The 26,059-nt window shown below is 42.7% G+C and overlaps 1 long non-coding RNA gene across 2 annotated transcripts in view; it reads left to right on the forward strand.

Moving 5' to 3' along the window:
- The first annotated feature begins 10,455 nt into the window (after nucleotides 1-10,455).
- LOC140479121 (uncharacterized) overlaps nucleotides 10,456-26,059 on the forward strand; it is a 106,850-nt gene continuing 91,246 nt past the window's right edge. For both annotated transcript variants that reach the window (XR_011960945.1, XR_011960944.1), the window contains exon 1: nucleotides 10,456-10,639. This is a non-coding gene — a long non-coding RNA (uncharacterized lncRNA). The remainder of the gene's footprint in view (nucleotides 10,640-26,059) is intronic.

Genomic DNA, 26,059 nt, shown 5'->3' on the forward strand with positions numbered 1-26,059 from the left:
TCATACTTGGATGGGGAATGGAATAGTAATGAGCAATATGGAGAGATTGAGTTCTTGAGACTAGAGCAGATGATGCTTTGAGGAGAATTAAGAAACATTAATTGAATAATTAGGGAGAGTACTGCGTGCTGAATGGGGAAAGACTCTTTTCTGTGAGTAGTCCTCAAGGTAGTTTTGACACTAAGCCAAGTTCAGGAGTTGTTGAAATCTTTGCCACAGGGAATTGTTGAGCAACAGGCTATTGAGTAAAACATAAACAAAATGATTTAACCATAACATGGTCTGGAGTGCTTTACAGGCAACGAAGTACTTATAAATTCACATCACTAATGTTACATAGGAAACAGTGACAACATGTCAGATTAAACTCTTTGAGGGAAGTAGACGTTCAAAGCAAACTAAAACATGGACAACAACATGGAGAATATGAAATATTCACAGGATGTTACATTTGTACTACTTTAATAAAGAGCCAGCATAGGTATGATGGCATAAGGTTATAGACTCCGCAAATCAAATGGCTTCCATTCTCTGCTTTTTATAGTTCTCTATGTAGGAAACAATTGTTGGGATGAGCAGGTTTACTCCATCCAGCCATGATATACTACAGCCATTGCTGGTGCTACTTTCTCCTCTGAACTAGAGATTCAAGTCCCACTCAAGGGGTAGAGTATAAAAAGTGAACTAGGCAAAAGTAAAGACTACAGATGCTGGAGATGAGAGGGCTCCTGCCCGAAATGTCGATCTTCCTGCTCCTCAGATGCTGCCTGACCTGCTGTGCTTTTCCAGCACCACTCTAATCTTGACTGTAAAAAGTGAACGCGAACCCTCTAGTGCAGAGTTCAAGGGATACTGTGCTGTTGTTACTATCAGTCATTAAATCAAGTCTCCATCTGGTCTTTGGGAAAATGTGACAGATCCCTTGGCACTATTTTGGAGAAGAGCTAGGAAGTTACCACAATGTCCCCATCACTTGGGGCAGTACAGTGACTCAGTGGTTAGCACTGCTACCTCGCAGTGCCAGGGACCCAGGTTCAGTTCCCGCCTCAGGCGACTGACAGTGTGAGGTTTGCACATTCTCCCCGTGTCTGCGTGGGTTTCCCCCTGGTGCTCTGGTTTCCTCCCACAATCCAAAGATGTGAATTGGCCATGCTAAATTGCCAAGGTAAAAACAATGACTGAAGATGCTGAAAACCAAATACTGGATTAGTGGTGCTGGAAGAGCACAGCAGTTCAGGCAGCATCCAACGAGCAGCGAAATCGACGAAATGTCGATTTCGCTGCTGGTTGGATGCTGCCTGAACTGCAGTGCTCTTCCAGCACCACTAATCCAGTCCATGCTAAATTGCCCATAGTGTTCAGGGATGTGGAGGGACTTGCATTAGTCAGGAGTAAATATAACATAATAGGGTGGGGGAATGAGTTTGGGTGGGTTACTCTTCGGAGGGTCGGTGTGGACTTGTTGGGCTGAAGGGCCTGTTTCCACACTGTAGGGATTCTGTGATCTATCCTTCAAACACGATCACAAAAGCAGATTATCTGATCATTATCACATCGCTGCTATTCTAACATTTTAAGAATAGCCCCACTTCGAACAGCACTATGTCAGCTGTAAGGTGCTTTAAGGTGCCCAATGGTTGTGAAAATACAAATCTTTCTTTCTTTTGTCATTCAGCTACTTCTAAGCCATACAAATCCCCTGGAAGAGGTTAAGAAAAATAGAGATAGAAAATCTTGCAGCCGATTTAAGAAAAATTGCAGAAAATTTATAACCAACTTCCTAAGGCAATCAAACAAAACTTTGCACACTTCATAATCACAGCTGAACTGCTATATATCTTTGACAAATGGAAATGAAGTCTTCACTCAGGAACTTGTTGAAGTTATTTTCACACAGGGTAAATTAGTTGCAGGGTACTTTGAGTCTGCTCCACCAGTCACTAAGACCATGGTTGATCTGGTATTAATTTCAACTGCACATTCCTGTGTACACCACCCCCACCCACCCACCCCCCCCCACCCCCGATAATCTTTCACCTCTTTGCTTGTGAAGAATCTATCTGTCTATGCCTTTGAAATATTCAAAGACTCCGTTTCTACTGGTTTTTGAGGGAGAAAGTTCTGAAGATTTGGTACCCTTGAGAGAAAAAAAAAAGACACTGCCTTATCTCTAATGAAGGAAAAATACAACAGATGCTGGAAATCTGAAATACAAGCATAAATACAAGCTCCCAGACCTGCAGAGTTTCTCCAGCACTTTCTGTTGCCGTCTCCTTATCTCTGCCTTTATAGACAATCCCCTACTTTTAAACACTGAACCCGAGTTGCAGATTCTCCCACAATTCTCAAGTTATCTCAGGAATCTGTAGCCTTTAATCAAGTCATTTCCTTTTATTCCAAACTTGGGCAGCACAGTGGTTTAGTGGTTAGCACTGCTACCTCGCAGCGCCAGGGACCTGGGTTCGATTCCAGCCTCGGGTGACTGTCTGCATGGAGTTTGCACATTCTCCCTGTGTCTGCGTGGGTTTCCTCCCACAGTCCAAAGATGTGTGGGTCAGGTGAATTGGCCATGCTAAATTGCCCGTAGCATAGGTGTATTAGAAGGGAGTAGGTGGGTGGGTTACTCTCCGGAAGTTCGGTGTGGACTTGTTGGGCCAAAGGGCCTGTTTCCGCACTGTAAGGAATCTGATCTAATCTAAAGAAGCCTAATCTCTTGAACTTTTCCATGTAAAACAGGTTTCTCATTCCAGGTATTAGTCTGGTTAAAACTGCAGGTTAAAACTTACATTCTTCCTTAAATAGAGAGACCAATGCTGTACACAGTACTCCAGATATAATCTCACCAAGGTCTTGTCGAATTGAACTATAACATCCCAACCTTTGTATTCAATTCCGCTTACAATAGGCAAGAACATTCTATTCAAGGTTAGAGTGTAATGCTGGAAAAGCACAGCAGGTCAGGTAGTATCTGAGGAGCAGGAAAATCGATGTTACAGGCAAAAGCCCTTCATCAGGAATGAGGCTAGGGGCCTCGGGGGTGGAGAGATAAACGGGACGGGGTGGGGGGGAGGCTGGGGAGAAGGTAGCTGGGAGTGCAAAAGGTGGATGGAGGTCGGGGTAAAGGTGATAGGTCGAAGAGGAGGGTGGAGCGGATAGGTGGGAAGGAAGATTGACAGATGGGACAGGTCATGAGGACGTTGCTGAGCTGGAAGTTTGGAATTGGGGTAAGGTGAGGGGAGGGAAAATAAGGAAACTGGTGAAGTCCACATTGATGCCATGGGGTTGGAGGGTCTTGAGGCAGAAAATGAGGCTTTCTTCCTCCATGCTTTGGGTGGTGAGGGAGTGGCAATGGAGAAGGCCCAGGACCTGCATGTCCTCAGCGGAGTGGGAGGGGAGTTGAAATGGGCTGATGAAGGGCTTATGCCCAAAACATCAATTCTCCTGCTCCTCGGATTCTGCTGTGCTTTTCCAGTACCACACTCTCGACCCTACAATTAACTGTATAAGTCCTGCTCTGTTCGTCTAACGAAAGTGCAACACCTTGCATTTATCCAAATTATACTCCCACAGCCACCCCTCAGCTCATTGGCCCAATTGATCAAGATCCCGTTGTAATTGTAGATAACCTTCTTCACTAGGAGAAAGTGAGGACTGAAGATGCTGGAGATCAGAGCTGAAAAATGTGTTGCTGGAAAAGTGCAGCAGGTCAGGCAACATCCAAGGAGCAGGAGAATCGATGTTTCGGGCATAAGCCCTTCTTCAGGAATGAGGAGGGTGTGCCAAGCAGGCTAAGATAAAAGGTAGAGAGGAGGGACTTGGGGGAGGGGCGTTGGGAATGCGATAGATGGAAGGAGGTTAGGGTGAGGGTGATAGGCCGGAGAGGGGGTGGGGGCTGAGAGGTCAGGAAGAAGATTGCAGGTCAAGAAGGCGGTGCTGAGTCCGAGGGTTGGGACTGAGATAAGGTGGGGGGGAGGGGAAATGAGGAAGCTGGAGAAATCTGTATTCATCCCTTGTGGTTGGCGGGTTCCTAGGCGGAAGATGAGGCGCTCTTCCTCCAGGCGTCGTGTTGCCATGGTCTGGCGATAGAGGAGGCCAAGGACCTGCATGTCCTTGGCGGAGTGAACTAACCCAACCGCCCCGTGGCTGAACACTTTAACTCCCCCTCCCACTCCGCCAAGGACATGCAGGTCCTTGGCCTCCTCCATCGCCAGACCATGGCAACACGACGTCTGGAGGAAGAGCGCCTCATCTTCCGCCTAGGAACCCTCCAACCACAAGGGATGAATGCAGATTTCTCCAGCTTCCTCACTTCCCCTCCCCCCACCTTATCTCAGTCCCAACCCTCGGACTCAGCACTGCCTTCTTGACCTGCAATCTTCTTCCCGACCTCTCAGCCCCCACCCCCTCTCCGGCCTATCACCCCCACCCTAACCTCCTTCCACCTATCGCATTCCCAACGCCCCCCCCACAAGTCCCTCCTCCCTACCTTTTATCTTAGCCTGCTTGGCACACCCTCCTCATTCCTGAAGAAGGGCTTATGCCCGAAACGTCGATTCTCCTGCTCCTTGGATGCTGCCTGACCTGCTGCGCTTTTCCAGCAACACATTTTCCAACCTTCTTCACTGTCCACTATACCACTAGTTTTTACGTCATGCCTTCTATATTCTCAACGAAATCATTTAAATAAATGACAACAACAGTGGATCCAACACTGATCCCTGCTGGTCACAGGCCTCCAGCCTGAAAAACAACTCTCCATAACACCCTCTGTCTCTCACTGTCAAGCCAATTTTGTACCCAGTTGGCAAGATCTCCCTGAATCCCACTTGATCCAACTTTACTAATAAGTTTACATGTGTAACCTTGTCAAAGACTTTACTAAAATCCATGTGGACAATATCTACCATTCTGCCCTCATCTATCTTTTTGTACATGTCCTCAAAAATGTTAGTGAAGTTGGTGCAACATGATTTCCCAGGCACAAAGCCATACTGACTATTTCTAACTAGTCCTTGCCTCTCGAAATGCAAGTAAATCCTATCTCTGAGAATTCACTCCAACCACTTCCCCACTATTGATGTCAGTCTCACCGATCTATACTTCCTAGGCTTTTCCTTACAGCCTTTCTTAAATAAAGGCATAACATTAGCCATCCTCCAGTCCTCTAACACCTCACCCATGTCTGCAGATGTTACAAATATCATTGCAATTTCTTCCCTAGCTTCCCACAATGTCCTGATCAGGTCCCAGACATATATCCACCTTTATGTTTTTTAAGACATGCAGCACCTCCTCTTCTGTGAAGTGGCCAGAAGTCACATGAGACCAGGTTATAATCCAACAGGTTTATTTGCAATCACAAGCTTTTGGAGCGCTGCTCCTTTGTCAAGTGAAGCGAAGTGAAGAGAAACAAGCAGGCACAGAATTTAAAGGCAGAGAGATCAAAAGATCGTACAAATGGTGTGAGGGGAATGTCAACGGGCTGAATAAGACGTCTGTTCAGGTGATTAAAAGTGTCAAACGGTGTGAGTAAAGTGTCAACAGCTGAATAGCAAATGAAGGGATGACCTATAATCCAATTAATTGAGGCAAAGAGTTCATTTTTAAAAATTAAAAATAAGGTGGTGCTGGAGACAAATCAGATGGCTGGAATAACATGGCAGGTATAAGAGTCACATGCCAAGTGTCTAACCGGATTCATCAGTTGTGCTCACAACATAGTGCAGAATGTTACCCAGGCACAGCACAATGCCATCCATGCTCTAAAGACCAACCGCAACATCATCATCAAACCAACAGACAAAGGAGGAGCCATCGTCATAAAAAGTAGAACAGACTACTGCAAAGAAACGTACTGACAACTGAACAACCAGGAACATTACAGACAATTATCTGCCAATCCAACCAAAGAACACACCCGTCAACTCAACAGACTGATTAAGACCTTTGATCCAGATCTTCAGAGTATCCTATGCCCTCTCATCCTGCCTACTACTCACAGAGGAGACTTCCATTGCTTTCCAAAGATACACAATGCCAAAACATCTGGACATCCCATCGTACCAGGCAATGGGACTCTGTGTGAGAAAGTCTCTGGCTACATCAAGGGCATCTTGAAGCCGATTGAACGAGGAACCTCCAGCTTCTATCTTGACACTACAGACTTCTTACAGAAACTCAGCACCCACAGACCAGTCAAACCAGGATCATTCCTTGTCACAATGGACATTTCAGCAGTCTACACCAACATCTCCCATGACGACAGCATCGTTGCAACAGCTAACAGCTGCCAATCTCCAGGCACTGTCCTCCAACTCATCCATTTTATCCTCAACCACAACATCTTCATCTTTAGCAACCAGTTTTTCATCCAGACACACAGACATCCTTGGGGACAAAATTTGCACTCCAAGACATTTTCACTCATAAGTCCGAACAAGACTTCTTTGCTGCACAAGACCTCTAACCATCGCTATACACCAGATACATGGATGACGCTTTCTTCCTTTGGACTCATGGTGAGGAACCACTGAAACAACTACACAACGATATGAACAAGTTTCATCCCATTATCAGACTTACCATGGACTACTCTTCAGAATGAGTCTCATTCTTGGACAGATGCATCTCCATCAAGGACAGATACCTCAGTACCTCACTCTACTGCAAGCCCATGGATAAGCTCACGGTATAACCTCACTTCTCTAGCTTCTACCCTAAACATGATAAAGATGCCATCCCCTATGGACAAGCCCTGTGCATACACAGGATCTGCTCAGACAAGGAGGAATGCAACGGACCACTAAAGATGCTGATTGATGCCAGCATAAAAACAGGATATGATGCTCAATTCATCGATCATCAGTTCTGACATGCCACAGTGAAAAACCATGATGACCTCCTCAGAAAATAGACACAACAAATAGAGTACCCTTCGTTATCCAGTACATCCCCAGAGCGGAGACACTACGCCATGTTCTTCACAGCCTTCAACATATCATCAATGACAACAAACATCCCGCCAAGATCATACCTATGTTGCCACTTCTCACCTTAAAATAACTGCCAAACCTTAAACAGACAATCGTTTACAACAAACTATCCAGCCTTCAGGCCAACATCGATCACAACACCACACAATCATGCCACGGTAACCTCTGTGGACATGCCAGATCATCGACATGGATACTTCCATCACACATGGGAACACCACCCACCATGTACATGGCAGATAATCATGTGGCTTGGCCATTGTTGTCTACCTCATACGCTGCAATCAAGGATGCCCCGAGGTAGTGGTGAGACCTTGCAGATGCTACAACAATGGATGAATGGACACTGCACAACAGTCGCCAGACGGCTCCACTCCCTCTCAGTAAGGGAACACTTCAGCGGTCAAGGACATTCAGCCTCCAATCTTCAGGTAAGCATCCTCCAAGGTAGCCTTTGAGGTATACAACAACACAAAATTGCTGAGCTGAAACTTATCATCATGTTCCCTGCCCACGAAGACGGTCTGAACAGTGATCTTGGGTTCATGTCATGCTTCATGCAACCCCCACCACACTGTTGTGTGTTTGTAAAATCTCCCTTACTGTCCTGTTTTGACACCATTACCTTGGTAACATGCCATGATCTCTTTACCTTAATTAATTTGTAGTTTTGGATTACTTGTTACATTGGTTAGACCCTTGACATGCGACTCTTACACCTTTCATGTCATTCCAGCCATTTGGTTTGTCTCCAGCGCCACATTATATTTAATTTTTTGTAATTATCAGTCTGCCTCAATTAATCGGATCATAAGTCATCCCTTCACATGTTATTCAGCTATTGACACTTTACTCACATCATCTGAGACTTTTGATCACTTGCAGAGACATGTTATTAAGCCTGTTGACACTCCCCTCATACCATTTGTATGGTCTCTTTGCCTTTAAGTTCTGTGTCTGTGTGTTTCTCTTCAGCTAACGAAGGGGCAGTGCTCTGAAAGCTTGTGATTTCAAATAAACCTGTTGGACTATAACCTGGTGTCGTGTGATGTCTTACCTTGTCGACCCCAGTCCAACACCATACTTCCACATCTGAAATGTGGACTGTTTTCAAAACAGCAATTTTATTTCCCTGAGTTCCTTAGCCTCCGTGACTTTCTCCACAGTAAATACTGACACATAAATAAATAAATAACCTAGACAGGATCCAGTCCTTAGATTTTCAACAACATAGGTCTGTCTCTAATGAGTCTAGGTTTCTTTAAATTCAACAGTTTTACTTTTGCAGTATAAGCCTTAAAAATACAAACTTTCTTGTTTCTCCTCTTTGCATCTAGATTATTTGGTACAAACGTTAACTGAAAGTAAAAGTCACTTAGAAGTACAAGTAATGAGAAGAGCAAGTACTTGAAAGTATTAATTGTGGATGAACAAGTGATTGCACTTTTAGGTTTCATTGGTCAGATTTGCATGGGTTCCACATATATTTGTGCAGGTTGATCATGCTTTGGGGTAAACCTCTCACCTCTGAATCAGAAGAATTATCGTGGATTCAAATACCTCTAAAGAAGCATAAACCCATAATTTAGATTAACCCAGTAGTGAGGGAAGGTTGCACTAACAGGGTTGACGTTAAACCAAAGCCCTCTGTTTACCCCTTCCACTGCTGCCTATAGCTAGTCATGCCTTCTTCATACATACATTGTAGTTCATCGGCAATTGCACTGTGAAATCCATTGTACAACTCTGCCTGGATCAACGTTTCTTTCTGTGGCTCTCCACTTTGTGTTCTGAAAGAGATTTTTGCAGTTCTTCAGCTCTGATCAAAGAGTCAAAGTACAGATATTTTCTTTTCTAGATGTCTTTTCTTAGAGCTCATTTCCAATACCTCTACATTTGCCTTATGGTCTGTACGTGGAATTTTTAGCATGCATCGGGCTCAGTGGTTAGCACTGCTGCCTCACTGCGCCAGAGACCCGGGTTCAATTCCTGCCTCAGGCCTGTGTGGAGTTTGCACACTCTCTCCTTGTCTGTGTGGGTTTCCTTTGGTTACTCCGGTTTCCTCCCACAATCCAAAGATGTGCATGTCAGGTGAATTGGCCATGCTAAATTGCCCGTAGTGTTAGGTGCATTAGTCATGGGTAAATATAGGGTATGGGAAGGGATCTGGGTGGGTTACTCTTCGCAGGGTCGTTGTGGACTTGTTGGGCTGAAAGGCCTGTTTCCATACTGTAGGTAATCTAATCTAATCTAATTTAATCTAATCTTAGCATTTACATTTCACAAGCCTCTACTTTCTTCCATACACCTTTACTGATCGCCCTCTCACATTTATGTAGACTATTCCATGACATTATTGGGAAAAAAAGGGCAGGAGATTTATTCCTTGCATCGCTGGTTACATTTTATCCCTCAGCCAACACCACCAAAACAGTTTATTTCGTTGTTATCAGATTGCTGTTGGAGGAGCTGTTTCCAACATTACAGCAATGATTAGACCTCAAACGTACTTTATTCTGTGTAAAGTGCTGTTGATGGCATGGGGTCAGAGAAGGCTGTATAAACATATGAATTCTTCCTTGTTTTATTCCTTTCAGAACAATGAAGATCGAAGATTGCACCATGCAGTAGAACCCAGTCATAGATAAATAAAAATAGCTGCTATAGTTATATAAAAATAGTTGCTACAGTTATATAAAAATAGGTGGCATGTGTAGCACAATATCTATACTGCTCTGAGGAGCAGAATTTTTATTTCTATTTTTTCACTGGGATGTGAGCATCGCTAACTTGGCCAACATTTACTTCCCGCCCTTGAAACAGTGACAGTGTGCTGCGTTCTCAAACTGTTACAGACCCTGGGGTTTGGGGACACCTACAGTGGTGTAAGGGAGGAAATTCCAGGATTTTGACCCAGCAAAACTTTCAGGAATGTACTTCCAAGTCGGGATAATGAGTGGCTTGAAAGGGAACTGGCAAGCATTGTTCCCAAGTGTCTGCTGCCCTTGTCCCTTTTAGATGGGAGTGGTCATGAGCTTGGAAGATGCTGCCAAAGAAACCTGGATGAATTGCGCAGTAAGAATTGGTTGTGGTGGGGGTGCAATTTCAGTCCCTCTTCCATGGAAATAGCTACGCTTTGAGAATGGAACATCCAATTTTTGCTCTTGAGCTTAAAGCTTTCTGTAAGCATTGGAGACAGAAATTCATTGTTGACAAAAGTAACACAATTATAATTAGTTATGAAGTGAATTTGTTCACAATTTGAAACTGTGCCTAAAAATATGGGGAATACTAATGGTTTCCTCACGGATTACATGTGGTGGTGACATCAGTGTGAACTGAGTGGGATGGCTCTGCCTAGTTACACGCTTGGATTGAGAACCAACACTTTAGAGACGAGCCCTAAAGGGACGGGGAAGAGTGTGATACTTCCCTTTGTCCTTTTCAAGCACGTGGTGGGAGGCTTTTGGTTTCTTTTTTTTAAAAAACTGAATGAAAAGTTGCTGAGCTTTCTCGTCTTGGTGTGTCAGTACCACACAGTCCTGCAGGGACAAGTTTCCCTGCTGTCGTACTGAGGGGCTGGATTAAAGAAATATCAAATTTGAGCACATTGGGCCGCGGGCCAGCGCCTGTAATCTCCAAGAGCTGTGAGTATACGTTTCAACAAAGTTCTCACTGGAGGGCAATGGTTGTAATTTTACCTTTTTGTTTAGAAGCGCGCGTAAGAAAGTTTTCAACTTGTGATGTTCTGCAGAAGATTTAAAAGGGTTTGAATGAGTCTGATTGATTCCCAGTGGTTTGCTTTTGTCAAAAAAAAACCCACGAGATTTTGTTGGAAAGAAAACACCTCTGCAGAAAGTCTGCAGTTCAATTTGAAATCTTTATTGAAACTTTAGTTCTCTTGAACAAAACACTGGAGTGCTAAAACTGCAGGCACTTGGTGGAATATAGTTTTTAAAAACTGATTACTGAGATATTAGAGAGCTTAATTTAAATAAAAAAATTGATGGAAATGACAATCTCCACAAAGCTCTGGAAATAACACCAGAAAATGCTGGAAAATAAAGAAACACAGCAGGTTTCTATCAAACACGTAGCAGTTAGGAACATGACTAATAAGGCCACTTTGGATGGGTTGGTAGTACACTACTCAGCGCTTTCGGCTCGGACAAAAAAAGTACACCGTGTAAAATATGGAAATGCTCAAGAGGACAGTCAGCATTTGAAAGAGGCTTTATATTTTAAAAATAAAAATGCGATTTCAATTCAAAGCAAACGTCCTTGTGCCCTTGTCTTTTTTTTCCCCCCAAACGCCTCCCATTTTGGGGAATACTCCGGCTTCTACCTTTTTATTTTGCCAAAGCGATCCCGTAAACGGTGGAAGTCTGCATTGTTCAGTTCCCTCTCGGCATCAGTGATACATATTTGCGGTGTTGAAGGAAGGAGTAGAGGGCATTGGATCACAGCTTTCACCCTCTGCATTTCTTCTTAACAGGAGGTGACTCCCAATTCCTTGCAGTCGGCAGATCGGTTAAAAACAAAAAGGTTGCCTGCTAATCTGTTAGTCGTAACATCTTACAGCACGGACGGAGGCAATTCGGCCCATTGTGCGTATTCCAACGCCTCAGGAAAGCAATCCGATTAACTCAGTTCTCCTGTTCTTTGTCTTCAGCCCTACAGCCCTCCCCTTTACAATAATATATCTAACCCCCCTTTGAAAACTGCTACTGCATCTGATTCCACTATCCTCACAGCAGTGCATTCCAGATTGTCAAAACACAGGAAAGAAAACCTCATCTCTCTTGATCTTTTGCTAGTTATTATCTGAAAGCTGTTAGCTGTGGTTCGGGATGCTTCAGCAGTAACTATCCAATTAGAGTCGTAGAGATGTACATCACGGAAACAGACCCTTCTGGTCCAACCTGTCCATGCCGACGTGGTATCCCAATCCAATCTAGTTCCCCCCCTGCCAGCATCCAATCATATACCCACCCAGATGCCTTTTAAATTCTTTAGTTTTGAGCAAATCCATTGAATTTCCCTTGAACCTTCTGTGCTTTAAGGAAGACAATCTCTGCTTCTTGAATTCACTCTGAAACTTATTTGTTTACACTCATTGGTCAGAGTTTCAGAAATCTGCATTAGATCCAAGATACCTGAGGCTTAGATCAGATTCTTAAGGATCTGGATTAACAATTTGGGTGTAGATCTTTTATTGCAATGTAAAGTTGTCGAAGCTAGTTTATGTAGCTTGAAACATTTTGATGTTATTAAGAGAGCTTTAGTAACAAAGCACTTGCCCTATTGCAAGTGTACTCTTCCCAATTTTATCTTTTGAGTAAATTCTTTCATTCTTAATTTTTACAAGAACTAGTCAGACCACTGCTGGAATACTGCAAACAGCTTTGTGTCCCTTATCTAAGGAAACATATACTGGCATTGGAAGCAATCTAGAAAACGTTTTCTAGGCTGATACCAGATGTGGAGGGACTGTGGTATGAAGAAAGGTTGAGTAAATTTGGCCTATACTAGTTGGAGTGTAGATGAATGAGAGACAACTTTATTGAAACGTACAAGATTCTTAGAAAACTTGACAGGGGGTATGTGGAAAGGTCATTTCCTCTTTTGGGAGAGTCTTGGACCAGAGAGTATAATCTCAGAAGAAAGGGCCACACATTTAAGACAGAGATAAGGAGGAATTTCTTCTCCCAGATGGTAGTGAATCTGTGGAATTCTTTATCACAGAAGGTTGTTCACACCATTACGTCTGAGATAGATTTTTAATCAGTAAGGGAATCGAAAGTTATGGGGAAAAGGCAGAAAAGCAAAGTTAAGGATGATCAGATCAGCAATGATTTGATTGAATGGCAAAACAGACTTGATGGGTTGAACGGCCTATGTTAGATTCAATGCCTTATGGTCTGCTGGCCATGTGCAAGTTCATAAATTTTTCATTCATTTTCTCATTGAGAATGTAGCTGATGCACTTTCATAATTTGGAGATCATTTTTGGATTGATGTGGCAGTTTTTCCAATTTTAAGGAGGTGTTTTGAGTTCAACTTGAAATGTTTCCCAAGGGCCAGTACGAGACTGACTGAAAGGGGATAATTCATGAGGGGAGCTAAAGGATTGAATCCTAAAGTTTCTGGTTTGTCAGGGGCTGGTTATAATGTGTTCATTGAGGTATCTGATGTAATAAGGTGAGACAAATTATGTAAATGACTTTAAAATCCATATCAGAATTTAAATTGTGTAAATCAAGAGTCTCTCCTTTAATAGCAACTTGGTTTTTATATCTCACTTTGTCTTAATATATAAAAATAATACTTCAAGGGAAGGTAAAACAGCTGAAAATTGACACAATTCAAAGGGGGAAATTTTAGTACATCTGCAAAAAAGCTGAGTCAAAAAAGGTGAATTTTGGGAAGGGTCACAAAATGAGAGAAGGGGTATAGAAAATTAGGAAGGGAATTTTGGAGCTGGGGACCAGACGCTGAGTGCATAGTTGGAAATAGTGACAGTGACGAGTCCTAAATGGCTAGAATAATAGAGAGAAGAGGTTTGAAGTTATTCAAATACTATTGAGTATTGTGATAGAAGAGATACGGTACAGAACAATGAGCTTTGATAATTAATTGCTTTTTCTTCGTAGTTATACAGTCATAGAGTCATAGAGATGTACAGCACGGAAACAGACCCTTCGGTCCAACTCGTCTATGCTGCCAGATATCCCAACCTCATCTAGTCCCATTTGCCAGCACCTGGCTCATATCCCTCTAAACCCTTCCTATTCAGATACCTATCCAGATGCCTTTTAAATGTTGCAACTGTACCAGCCTCCATTACTTCCTCTGGCAGCTCATTCCATACACACATCACCTTCTGCGTGGAAAGGTTGCTTCTTAGGTCCCTTTTAATATCTTTCCCCTCTCACCCTAAACCTATGCCATCTTGTTCTGGACTTGTCCACCCCAGGGAAAAAATACTTTGTGTATTTGTACTAGTCTTGTCCCTCATGATTTTATTAACCTCAGCTTCCGATACTCCTGGGAAAACAACCCCAGCCTATTCAGCCTCTCCCTATAGCTCAAATCGTCCAGCCCTTGCAACATTCTTGTAAATATTTTCTGAACCCTTTTAGATTTCACAACATACTTCTGATTAGAAGGAGACCAGAATTGCATGCAATATTCCAACAGTGGCCTAACCAACGTCCTGTACAGCCGCAACATGACCTCCCAACTCCTGTACTCTATGCTCTGATCAATAAAGGAAAGCATACCAAATGTCCTTTTCGACTCTACTTTCAAGGAGCTAGTGCATAAATCCTGCTAAGATTTACTTTCCCAAAATGCAGCACCTTGCATTTATCTAAATTAAGTTCCATCTGCCACGCCTCAGCCCATTGGCCCATTTGATCAAGATCCTGATGTAATCTGAGGTAACCTTCTTCGTTGTCCACTACACCTCCAATTTTGGTGTCATCTGCAAACTTACTAACTATACCTCCGATGTTCATATTCAAATCATTTATGTAAATGACAAAAAGCAGTGGACCTAGCACCGATCCTTGTGGCACTCCACTGGTCACAGGCCTCGAGTCTTGAAAAACAACCCTCCACCATCACCTTCTGTCTTCTAACTTCAAGCCAGTTCAGTATCCAAATGGCTAGTTCTCCCTGTATTCCATGAGACCTAACCTTGCTAACCAGTCTCCCATGGGGAACCTTGTCAAAAGTCTCTCTGAAGTCCATATAGATCACATCCACTGCTCTACCCTCATCTCTCCTCTTTGTTACTTTTTCAAAAAACTCAATCAACTTTGTGAAACATGATTTCCCACACACATAGCCATGTTGACTATCCCTAATCAGTCCTTGCCTTTCCAAATACATGTACATCCTGTCCCTCAGGATTCTCTCCTACAACTTGCCCACCACCGACGTCAGGCTCACTGGTCTATAGTGCCTTGGCTTGTCCTTACCACCTTTCTTAAATAATGGTACCACGTTAGCCACCCTCCAGTCTTCTGGCACCTCACTTGTGACTATCGATGATACAAATATCTCAGCAAGGGGCCCAGCAGTTACTACTCTAGCTTCCCACAGAGTTATAGGGTACACCTGATCAGATCCTGGGGATTTATCCATTTTATGCATTTTAAGACATACAACACCTCTTCCTCTGTAATATGGACATTTTTCAAGATTTCACAATCTATTTCCCTGCATTCTATATCTTCCATGTCCTTTTCCACAGTAAATAATGCAAAATACTTGTTTCATATCTCACCATCTCCTGCAGCTCCACACAAAGGTTGCCATGCTGATCTTTGAGGGGCCGTATTAGCTCCCTAGTTACCCTTTAGTCCTTAATGTATATGTAAAAACTCTTTGGATTCTCCTTAACTCTATTTGCCAAAACTATCTCATGTCCCCTTTTCACCCTCCTGATTTCTTTCTTAAGTGTACTCCGACTGCCTTTACATTCTTCTAAGGATTCACTTGATCTATCCTGTCTATACCTGACAAATGCTTCCTTCTTTTTCTTAAGCAAACCCTCAATTTCTTTGATCATCCAGCATTCCCTGTACCTACCAACCTTTCCTTTCACCCTGACAGGAATGTAGTGACTCTGGACTCTCGTTATCACATTTCTGAAGGCTTCCCATTTTCCAGCCATCCCTTTACTTGTGAACATCTGCCCCCAATCAGCATTCACAAGTTCTTGCCTAATACCGTCAAAATTAGCCTTCCTCCAATTTAGAACTTCAACTGTTAGATCTGGTCTATCCTTTTCCATTACTATTTTAAAACGAATAGAATTATGGTCACTGGCCCCAAAGTGCTCCCCCACTGACACCTCAGTCACCTGCTTTGCCTTATTTCCCAAGGTTAGGTTACATTTTGCACCTTCTCCAGTAGGTACATCCACATATTGAATGAGAACATTTTCTTGTACGCACTTGACAAATTCCTCTCCATCTAAACCTTTAACACTGTGGCAGTCCCAGTCTATGTTTGGAAAGTTAAAATCCCCTACCATAACCACCCTATTATTGTTACAGATGACTGAAATCTCCTTACATGTTTGTTTCTCAATTTCCCTCTGACTATTAGGGGGTCCATAATTCAATCCCAATAAGGTGATCATTCCTTTCTTATTTCTTAGTTCCACCCAAATAACTTCCCTGGTCGTATTTCTAGGAATATCCTCCCTCAGTACAGCTGTAATGCTATCCCTTATTAAAAATGCCAATCCCCCTCCTCTTTTGCCTCCCTTTCTGTCCTTCCTGTAGCATTTGTATCCTGGAACATTAAGCTGCCAGTCCTGCCCATCCCTGAGCCATGTTTCTGTAATTGCTATGATATCCCAGTCCCATGTTCCTAACCATGCCCTGAGTTCATCTGCCTTCCCTGTTAGGCCTTTTGCATTGAAATAAATGCAGTTTAATTGCTCTCTGCTTTGTTCCTGACTGCCCTGACTGTTTGACTCACTTCTTTTCTAAACTTAAATGCTCCTTTTTTATTAGCGAAAATGGCCTGATAAAATTAGTTATTTCTCTTTCAAGATCCTTGGTCCAAATCAGTTAGTAACGATTGGAACTTTTGTTGAGCCCAGATGTTCGAGAAGCAGGTCTCGGTGGAAGGTAGCTTTCACATGCTGTCTTAGTAACAGTCAGTGAGGGTCCAGTCTGCTAACAACCTGCATCCCTCCATCTTCCAGTGTGACTGCATTGAATTGTCCCTTTGTTATCAATCCTTGTATAAAGTAAACCGTCCTGTGGGACAGGCTTAATATGTGATTGCATTTGTTCCAATTGATCATTTGCATGCAGAGTGTAAGTGGGAATCAATTGTTGAGGTTTTGTTTTTGCAAGGCCTTCATTCCAGCAGCTTCTCCTATCCTGCAGCTTCCAATCTGTAAACTGTCTGTATTGAAGGAGGTGTGTATCTATATTTTCTCTGTTGGGAGTGTAGTTTTATTACTTGCCCACCAACTCCCCCTTCCTCCTTTCTAACCATAACTCTGCAGTCTTAGCCCAAAGTTCGAACAATTTCTCCCCCAGCCTCTTTGTTTTGTTCATCTTTTTAAGATGCTCCTTAAAACTTACCTCTTTGTCCAAGCTTTTGTCACCTATCCTAATATCTCCTTATGTGGCTCAGTATCATTTATTTTGTCTGATTATGTTCCTGTGAACCGTTGGGAGATGTCTTATTATTCAAAGGCACTATATCAATTGTTAAATTGCTTGTCTCGCTTTCTGTTGCAATGGATTCCTTATTCAAACCTTCGTGTATTCTATTGGTGGGGGTGGGGTGTAGTGGCTATGATTGGCTTTAACCTCTTTGTGGTAATGATAGATAAAGAATCAGCCAAAGGCTTTCTAAATTTGCAAGAGCTGGCCAACGCTTGTGGGCATTGAGTAGGAACAGTGTCAGCCAGGGCTATGTTGCTGTAAGTTAATGATTTGTTTTATTTACTCATGGGATGTGGGGCGTTGCTGGCAAGTCCAATATTTACTGCCCATCTCTAATTGCCCTGAAACTGAGTGGATTCCTGTGCCATTTTTGAGGGCAGTTACTGATCAACCACTTTGCTCTGCGTCTGGAGTCACATATCAGGTAGACTGGGTAAGGATAGCAGATTTCAATTCCCTAAAGGACATTAGTGAACCAGATGGATTTTTAAAACAATTGGCAGCTTTTTATGAATTTAAGATTTTTGTTCTCTTCAAATTCTGCCATCTGCAGTGGCGGGATTTGTACCCAGTCCCCAGATTGTTGTGTCTGTACTTGTGGGCTGACAAGAACGAGGGGAGACCATTCAGAATTAAAAGGTCTCTTTCTTAAGAAGGGTATGAGAAGAATTTTGTTCTCTCCCTCCCTCTCTCTCTCTCTCAAAAGTTTGGAAGCCTGTGGAATTCAATTCCCCAAAAAGTAGTAGACACCTAGGGTATTCAAGGCCAAAGTATTTAGATTTTTGATAGGCAAAGGACTTTGGAGCCATGGGGCAGACAGGAGAGTGGAGCTTCGACCCCAAGATCAGCAAAGATCCTATTGTATGGATAACAGGCTTGAACGACCGAATGGCCCAGTGCTGCTCCCAAGTCCTGTCATTGCCTGCCATTGGTTCTTGTGGTGTAAGTCATTGGATCTCTCTTCCCCAAAGTAGTGAGAGCACGTGTGACACAATTGGCTTTCACATCTAAGATCGTACTGTCACTATGAGTGGCTTTTCTTCTTAACCGGGTTTGGGTTACCCTGTTACCTTTTCAGGTGGAAGATTCCCAAAAAAAACAAGGCAGCATGGTGGCTCAGTGGTTAGCACTGTTGACTCATAGCACCAGGGACCTGGGTTTGATTCTACCCTCTGGTGACGGTCTGTGCATTCTCCCCGTGTTTGCGTGTGTTTCCGGTTTCCTCTCACAGTCCAAAGGTGTGCACGTTCGGTAGATTGGCTGTGCAAAATTACACATCATCTTTAGGGATGTCTTGATTAGGTGCATGAGCAATGGGAAATATGGGGATGCATCTCAGTGGGATGCCCTTCAGAGGGTCAGTGTGGACTTGATGAGCCAAATGGCCTGTTTGCACACTGTGGGAATTATTTTCTATTCTTTCTAATCTAAATGCATGAGGAAATGTCCTGGGTCAGCGTTCCTCCATTGTAAGCAAAAAAACACGATATTTTATGGTCATTTATTTAATTTTCTGTTTCTAGGACCTCAGTGTGTGCAAAGTAACTGGCGTGTTTACTCTCGTAATTTCACTTCAGATAATATTTTCTTCAGGCATGAAGTGTTTGAGATGTCTCGACAACGTATGCGGTTCTGTACAAGTCCTCTGCAAGTTATGTCTTTTTCTGTTCAAAGTGCAGTTCTCTAAACACGCGTTGTATGATTTATTCCTGAGCTGTTCCCCTGTCGATGTGAAGGTGCAAGTCAGTGCTGTGTGGAACTTGATCAATTGCCTGAGACGCCAGTCCTTAACTTGGGTATATTGGCTCATGGAAAGAGTGGTAGGGTTTTGTACAAGGGACTGCTGTGTTTATGCAGTTGGTGGACTCATTCAGACCCCATCACCAGTCTTATTTCGTTTGGTTCTTTCCTGATTAAAGCCCCTGCTCACACTCAAATAGGACGAAGTGACGTGGTTCCCCTGCCTAGGTCTGGGTTCTGAGGTTTAACTTCCTCTGCTGGTAAGACAGTGTTTTGGACAAATGCTGAGCCCATTCTTTGTTGCCTAAATCAACCACATATCTGTGGATCTGGAGTCACATGGAGGGCAGACCAGGTAAAGGCAGCAGATTTCTTTCTCTGAAGGGTATTGATGAACTAGACAGGTTTTTATGACAATCAACAGTGTGTCGCCATTAGGGTGACCTGTTAATTCCAGATTTTTCTTTATTGAATTAAAATTTCACTCTTTGCCATAATGGAATTCAAACCCATATCCTCAGAACATGAACCTAGGTTCTGGATAACTAATCCAGTGATACTGCCACTATGTCAGCGCCTCTCCTAGCGTTGTGCCCTTTCCATTGATGTGCCATGTGTGAATATCAGTGACAGTGCCAACCAAGCTTGCCTCTTGTCCCCTTTTTGTGGCTGCAGAAATCTCAGCTTTGTAACACACCGGCACCTTTTGTTGCCTGTAGATATGTATCAGAGAGTGAATGCTCACTATGGCACTGGATTTGTTCTGCTACATGCTTCAGAATGCAGTCTATGTTAAGGGTTCACCTCTGTGCAAACTCAGCATCATAGATGTGACAGGTGCAAATCCAATCTACAAGAAGAAGTGTGGCTATTGCGGAGAATGCTATTTTAGTGGCCCATGTAGACTTAAGGGAACCTTTTGAGTTGTGAGAAATTCTTCACTTTAATATTGGAATACAATAGGAGATTTTGTCCTTCTAAGTGCAAGCTCTCTGAACTGCATAACCCTTGGGTGAAGTACAGGGGTGTGTGACGCTGATCTAGAATGGGCTGAGGGTAGAGGCCCATTCTGAGAGATGTATTAATGTCCCTCAGGGAACATGTTTGTGAAACATGACTGGTGACATTGGGTTCAGCTGTCTCTTGGGCAAGCTGGCTGACTTCTCATGGAATTGACCTTGCATGAGACAAAAGAAGTATAAGAGGGGCTAAAGTATACTGGTTGCAGGGGAAGTTGACTTCCACATTTTTGAGGAATGCTCGCTGACTTATTGGCTGCCCTGTCACCACTGACCACTGCCCGCTACCACCCCCACCCCCCCCCCCCCGACCCTATACATTCCCTTCAAATGTAGAATTTTCAACCATGTTAACCTTTTGGAGATGGTGCCTCTCGTGTGTGTGTGTGTGTGTGTGTGTGTTTGTGTGTGTGTGTGTGTGTGTGTGTGTGTGTTTTCACGTGGACCACCCTACCATTGCTTTCATGTCTTCTGCCAGTATTATTCTAATTACTGGAGTCCGCTGACTGAATTCCTTTCCCTTTGCACTTCTTCCTTGTTTTAGCAGGATGTTTAAATCCACCTTTTTGATTATGTTTATCCTAATAACTCTTTCTTTGGCTTGGAGTCAAGTTTTACTCAATTATGTTTTTTTGGGAGGGCCCATGATGATCAACCATGTTAAAGATGTTATATGAAGTTAAAAGAAAATTCTCAATATTATTTCTAATGTAACTTTTGGACATCCTTCCCTATGATATTTGTGTCAGTGTCTATTGTTTTTTCTCTCTGATTATGTTTTAATGGAGCAACAGATGATATTTTCCCAGATTAGAATCTATTGTAATCTAAATCGAAAACTTCCTTGCATAGTGGAAGTTGTTGGAAGGTAGTTGTTTTGCAAGATGGGGAATTCAACTGGGTTGATATTTAGTGTAGGTGTTTTTAGTCTTGGCAGAGACCAGACACCTTGTGGGTGGAGTGGAGGCAAGTACAAGAGCTGTTCTGCATTTCAAGAGCACAATTCCTTTTCAGCTTCTAAAACCATTACTGGCTTCACAAGGACAAAAAGCCTCATGAGTCATCCAGCAAGGTTTGATTATGGTCAGATTGCTTTCAGGAGCAGGGTGGTGAAAACATCAAAAACATATGCAGCAGCCATCGCAAAGAGAATCAACCAGGGCAAGTTATTGGGCACATCAAACTAGATGCAACAATGCACAATTAACAACATGTTATAACCTTGTCACACCTCAGCTGAAATTGTGAGCTGGCAGCCTACACTAATTGGGCAACAAGTTTCCCAATATTAATCTTGGTGTATCTTAGGCATTATCTGCAAATTGGAAGCAGAGTCATACAGTATATGCTCATTATCAATGATTTCATTGGGACTATTTGTAACAACTGCTCGAGTTGGCTATTTCATGGCTGTCTGTTATAATTCTTGTATTGTTATTTTAGTTTGTCATCTCAGACAAATCCTGGTCTGTAATCAGCAGCAGATAAAAATATTAGGAAGAGGAGGAGGCTTATCAATCCCTTGGGTCTGGTGTGTCATTTGGTTAGATCATGGATACTTTATACCAATACCTATTTACTCACCATTGGTCTATGTCTCATGATAAACATACCTGACAAGCATACACTGATTGCAGTCTTGAATGCTTCAAATATGTCCCAGCATCTGTCTATGTTTTGGGGCAGTAGGTGGAAATACCCCAAACTGAGTCAAGGTACTCTTGCGGTGATATTAGGGGATGTATTTGTCTTTCTGTTGGTTTAGCCAGATCATTAACCCTTTCAAGTTAGCACCTGCAGTTAATTTTAAATGAAATTTAAAAACTTGCATTTTTATCGCATGAACACAATCTCAGGACACTGGTTTGCAGCCAAGTGTACCCAATATAGAGATGTGGGAAACACAGCAGTAAATATGCATTGGGCTACATCTGACAAACAGCAATGTGCTAATGACCCAGATAAATTGATTTTAGGCATTGGTTGAAAGTTAAATATTGGTGTTACTTCAGCAAGTTCAGTGATGTGCCATGGGATCGTTCTACCTGAGAGGGTAGACAGCGTCTCAAGTTAACATCTCATTAAGAGAGTGTGTGCTGGGTAAATTTTCTCCTCAAGTTCCTACACTGTGACTCAAATCCACTAATTTATGGCTCAAAGGTGAGAGCAGTGACAACTAACACAAAGGTGGCATATTTGAAATCGGGAGCTCATTATGTGTGAGATCAAAGTACACAGAGGTCTCTATCCAATTGCCCATAAGGAAGACACTGAGATTGTAGTTGTGACAAAAGGTTGGTGCATAACCCCTGGGGTTAAAGGTTAGCCGAAGCTTAAAGATGTCCTGGGAAAGCAGCACCAAGGCCTTTTCAATGTGATACTTTTCAATTCTTCCATTGACCTGTAATGGTTGAATTTAAAGAGTTATTGTCCTTGCACTTTTGGTGAGTATTTAGGCAGCATCAGTTTCCCAGAAAGCTAGGAAAATGTATTCTGCTTAAATGGCGTGCTGGCCTCTGGGGTTAAGTCCAGCAGTGCAGCCTTCGCTGCTACAGGAACCCTCGCAATCATTTATAATAGTTGGTTGTCAGGGTTGTATCTAAGTGGGGGAGGGGGGATCCCTTAATTCCAAACCCAACCTCCACTTACCAGTTGTTTATGTAACAATGCTGTACAAACTTGGTGGAAAGACCATGCAAAAGAAAATCAACTTTTCACGTGACTTTCCTTTTTTTTTGTTTTTTTTCTCTTCTGAACTTTTATTGTTCAGTCAGAGAGGGGATAGCATTTCAGCAAGCTGCTACAAACCAGTGTCAGCTTCAAACAGTCCCCGTCTCAGATTAAGCTCCCTCGGGCAACTTACACGATTCCAGTTAATTTAGTCAAAGATCCTTGCAGTGAAAAAGGAGAAAAGACCACCCTTCTCATTTACTCTGTGTTTTAACCCAAGACTCAGATGATATCAAACCTTGGGTCAGGTCAGTTGTCGGATATTCATGTGCCAGGCCTTTTCCATCATCACTGATGAAGTTAAGCAGGAAAATGGAACATGTCCTGAGGTCTCATCATCCTGAAGTACTGGAATTATTTAGTGCAATTTATCATATAGTAACCAATCACTATTCAGTTGAATGCTGGTATGTGAAATCCTCTTTTGAGTGTCGAGGCTTTACATTGCAGTCATTTGTTTGTCGTTTGACTGGGCAAAATGTTAAGTTTTGACGGTGAGGCATGTGAGCACAGATTTACATTTTTGGATGTGCTTGGCAAATCTCTGAAAAACACCCCGCAGCGGTTTGTCCAGAACGTCTCCTTTTTATGTTGTGACCAGTTTGAGGGAAGCAAGGTTTCACAAAGAGTGGGGAGCTGAGCAGTCCAGTTCATGTGCTTGGAATGCTGGCTTGGGCAGGGGGGTAGAGCTCGTGGTGCTTCTAGGAATAGAGTGATGTGGTCTTTACTTACAACTGAAAGAAGCAGATGAAGATTTGATTTATGCCTCACCCTGCAGCTGTGCAGCATTTGTTCGGTAGGTAATGTACTGGCGTGTCGGCTTGGATTGTGTGTGGTAATCTTTGGAGTGAAGTCTAAGCTGACAACATTCTGACTTCTGGATGAAAGTGTCAATGATTGGAGCATCGTTGTATGTTTAAAAAATATGAACTAAATTTCCAAGGTTAAATGCAGTGTAACCAAATACCCTGTTGACTACCTTTGGAGACATGTGAAACATATAAAAACTTGCTTCCCCACCAAAGAAAGGAAGAAGTTGCATTTATACCTGATGTCCTTTACAACTTTAGGGCATTCTGAAAGAAGCTAGTGTAGTACTTTTGAAGTTTGAAAGTTTTTTTTGCAGTTTACTGTCGCCCTTGGTTGAGTTAGGATCTGGATGCAAAAAAGCACCTTGCACTTTCTGATTGTGTAAAGCACGCTTCTAAAAAGTAACAAAGTAGTCCCTCCTTTGAGCATAGTTCCGGCGAAGAAGCAGGGTTGAACGTGGAGCATTTACTGATGAAATAAGCTCCTCTATCTGCATTAGTTCCCACACAGATATTGTTCCGAAAATTTGCTTTGCTTCCAAATATCCCACTCTTGGAGTCTTGGACTTGTGTAAATCAAATTTCAAAATGAGGACATGGAGTTGTGGGGATTTTGCTAAAATGTTATAGACTGCATTTTGCCATCAATTGAAATTATGCCCCATTGATTCACAGTGGCATTTGCATTTTTCTTTAAAGCTGAAAATGGGATTCTAGGAATTTCAAGTGGCATCAGGATCAAATAACACTATTTGTTTCATTTTTCTGTTAGAGTCGTTAAACAGCAGTGTACTGACACAAGAGTCCCAAAACAGACTCTCTACTCTGCCCTCCATCATAGTGAGCAGTTAGCAGGACGGCAAAGCAAGTGCTTCTAGAATGTCTTCAAAGCCTTTCTGAAAAAGTCCAATATTCCCACCCATTTAGAGTCATAGAGATGTACATGCACGGAATTAGACTCTTCAGTCCAACTCATCCATGCCAACCAGATATCCTTACCTAATCTAGTCTCTTTTGCCAGCACTTGGTCCATATCCCTCAAGACCTTTCTTATTCATACAACAATCCAAATGCCTTTTAAATGCTGCAATTGTACCAGCCTCCAATTCCTCTGGAAGGTCCCAAAGTGGAGAAGAAGCATTCAGGAAGATATCAACCATTTTGAGCATTTCCAATGGGCCAAGATGGAGGCCAGTATTGGACAAAGTGGAAGAAAAGAAGAAAGCCATCCTCTGGTCTCAGGGGCTACCTAATAAGAAGAAGATAATTTAACAAGCAGCTTTTTACATTGAAGCTGTTTAACGTGACATTGATGTGTCTATTTGGATCTTTGATCAGTATTAATCATAGGTTGCAATTATGACATGCTTTCAAGTACTGAAAGCTAGCATGAGGGAAAGGGGTAATTGACATAGGGAATTCAAGCAGATATAAAAGGAATAGAAGAACAAACCAGGTTTGTTAATGAGTCAAAATGCTCCACCAGATTTTCACCCAGATGGAATCAACCAGAAATCAATCCAACCAACTTATTCAGAGATGTTATTACACATTTCTGGAGCAGATGCAACTTGGACCCAGGTATTCTGGTTATAGCGCCAGGGACATTACCACTGCACCAACATACCCCCATTTTCACCATGGTGGGCTATATGGCTACGTGCATATCAACTGTGGTACAGCTGTCACCTCATAATCTGCTGCTTTTTTTTAAAACTTGGACTCTTTAAGCTGAAACTCTTTCTGCTCCTCCAGTGGGCATTTATTTGGTGGGTATTTTTCAAAGAAGAGCAGTGTAGTCCTCCTCAGTGCCCTAGCTAATGTAATGTTTCAATCAGTACCATTTAAAACCACTCATGATTTAATGGTTGTTTGCAATGTACAAGGTGGCTGCTGTGTTTTCCTCACTGTACAATCAGTGACCACACTTCAACAGAACTCCATTAGCTGCAGAGTGTTTTGAGGACATCTTTTGAGGGTGTTGAAAGGTGCTATATAAATGCAAGTCATTTTGCTTATGCAAATTATTGTGGAGCATGACTGAACATTTGTGGGACAGCGTTGTTTATGTGACTTTGTGAAACCTTGATTCACCCTGTGAGGCTGCGAGTCACAGGCAGCTTGGAGTTGTGACCCGCTGACCTCCCAGAAATGTGGCCAGGCTGTATTCGGCTTTGAACAAAAGCAGCAGCAGATCAATTGGACCCCAACAAAAGCCCGATGCAGAAGGCCGAGTGACCCTTTAGGTTTTATCTGCAATTCTAATCAGAGCAGAGCTGCCCTTTCAGATGCCCTCAGCCATTTGCGAAAGAAAAATAAACCTTGTTTGATTTCTTCCGTTTGTGCCAGTGAACGCAGTTTTACAATGGCGAAACGCTGGATTTGTGAACCAGCTATGGGAAACCAGGATGGGCTGTCCAAGCTAGGATTTAAATATTTTAATTCTCAAAAAGCTTCTGTTAGTGGACTTCTGAGCAAAGACACCACCTGGTTTAACACTAAGCCATACATCCACAATGTTCCCAACTTTAATCCTTTCCTCAGAGACTGTTTGATTTAGCCTGTAT

This window comes from Chiloscyllium punctatum, chromosome 6, assembly GCF_047496795.1.
Source record: "Chiloscyllium punctatum isolate Juve2018m chromosome 6, sChiPun1.3, whole genome shotgun sequence".
Classification (NCBI taxonomy): Eukaryota; Metazoa; Chordata; class Chondrichthyes; order Orectolobiformes; family Hemiscylliidae; genus Chiloscyllium; species Chiloscyllium punctatum.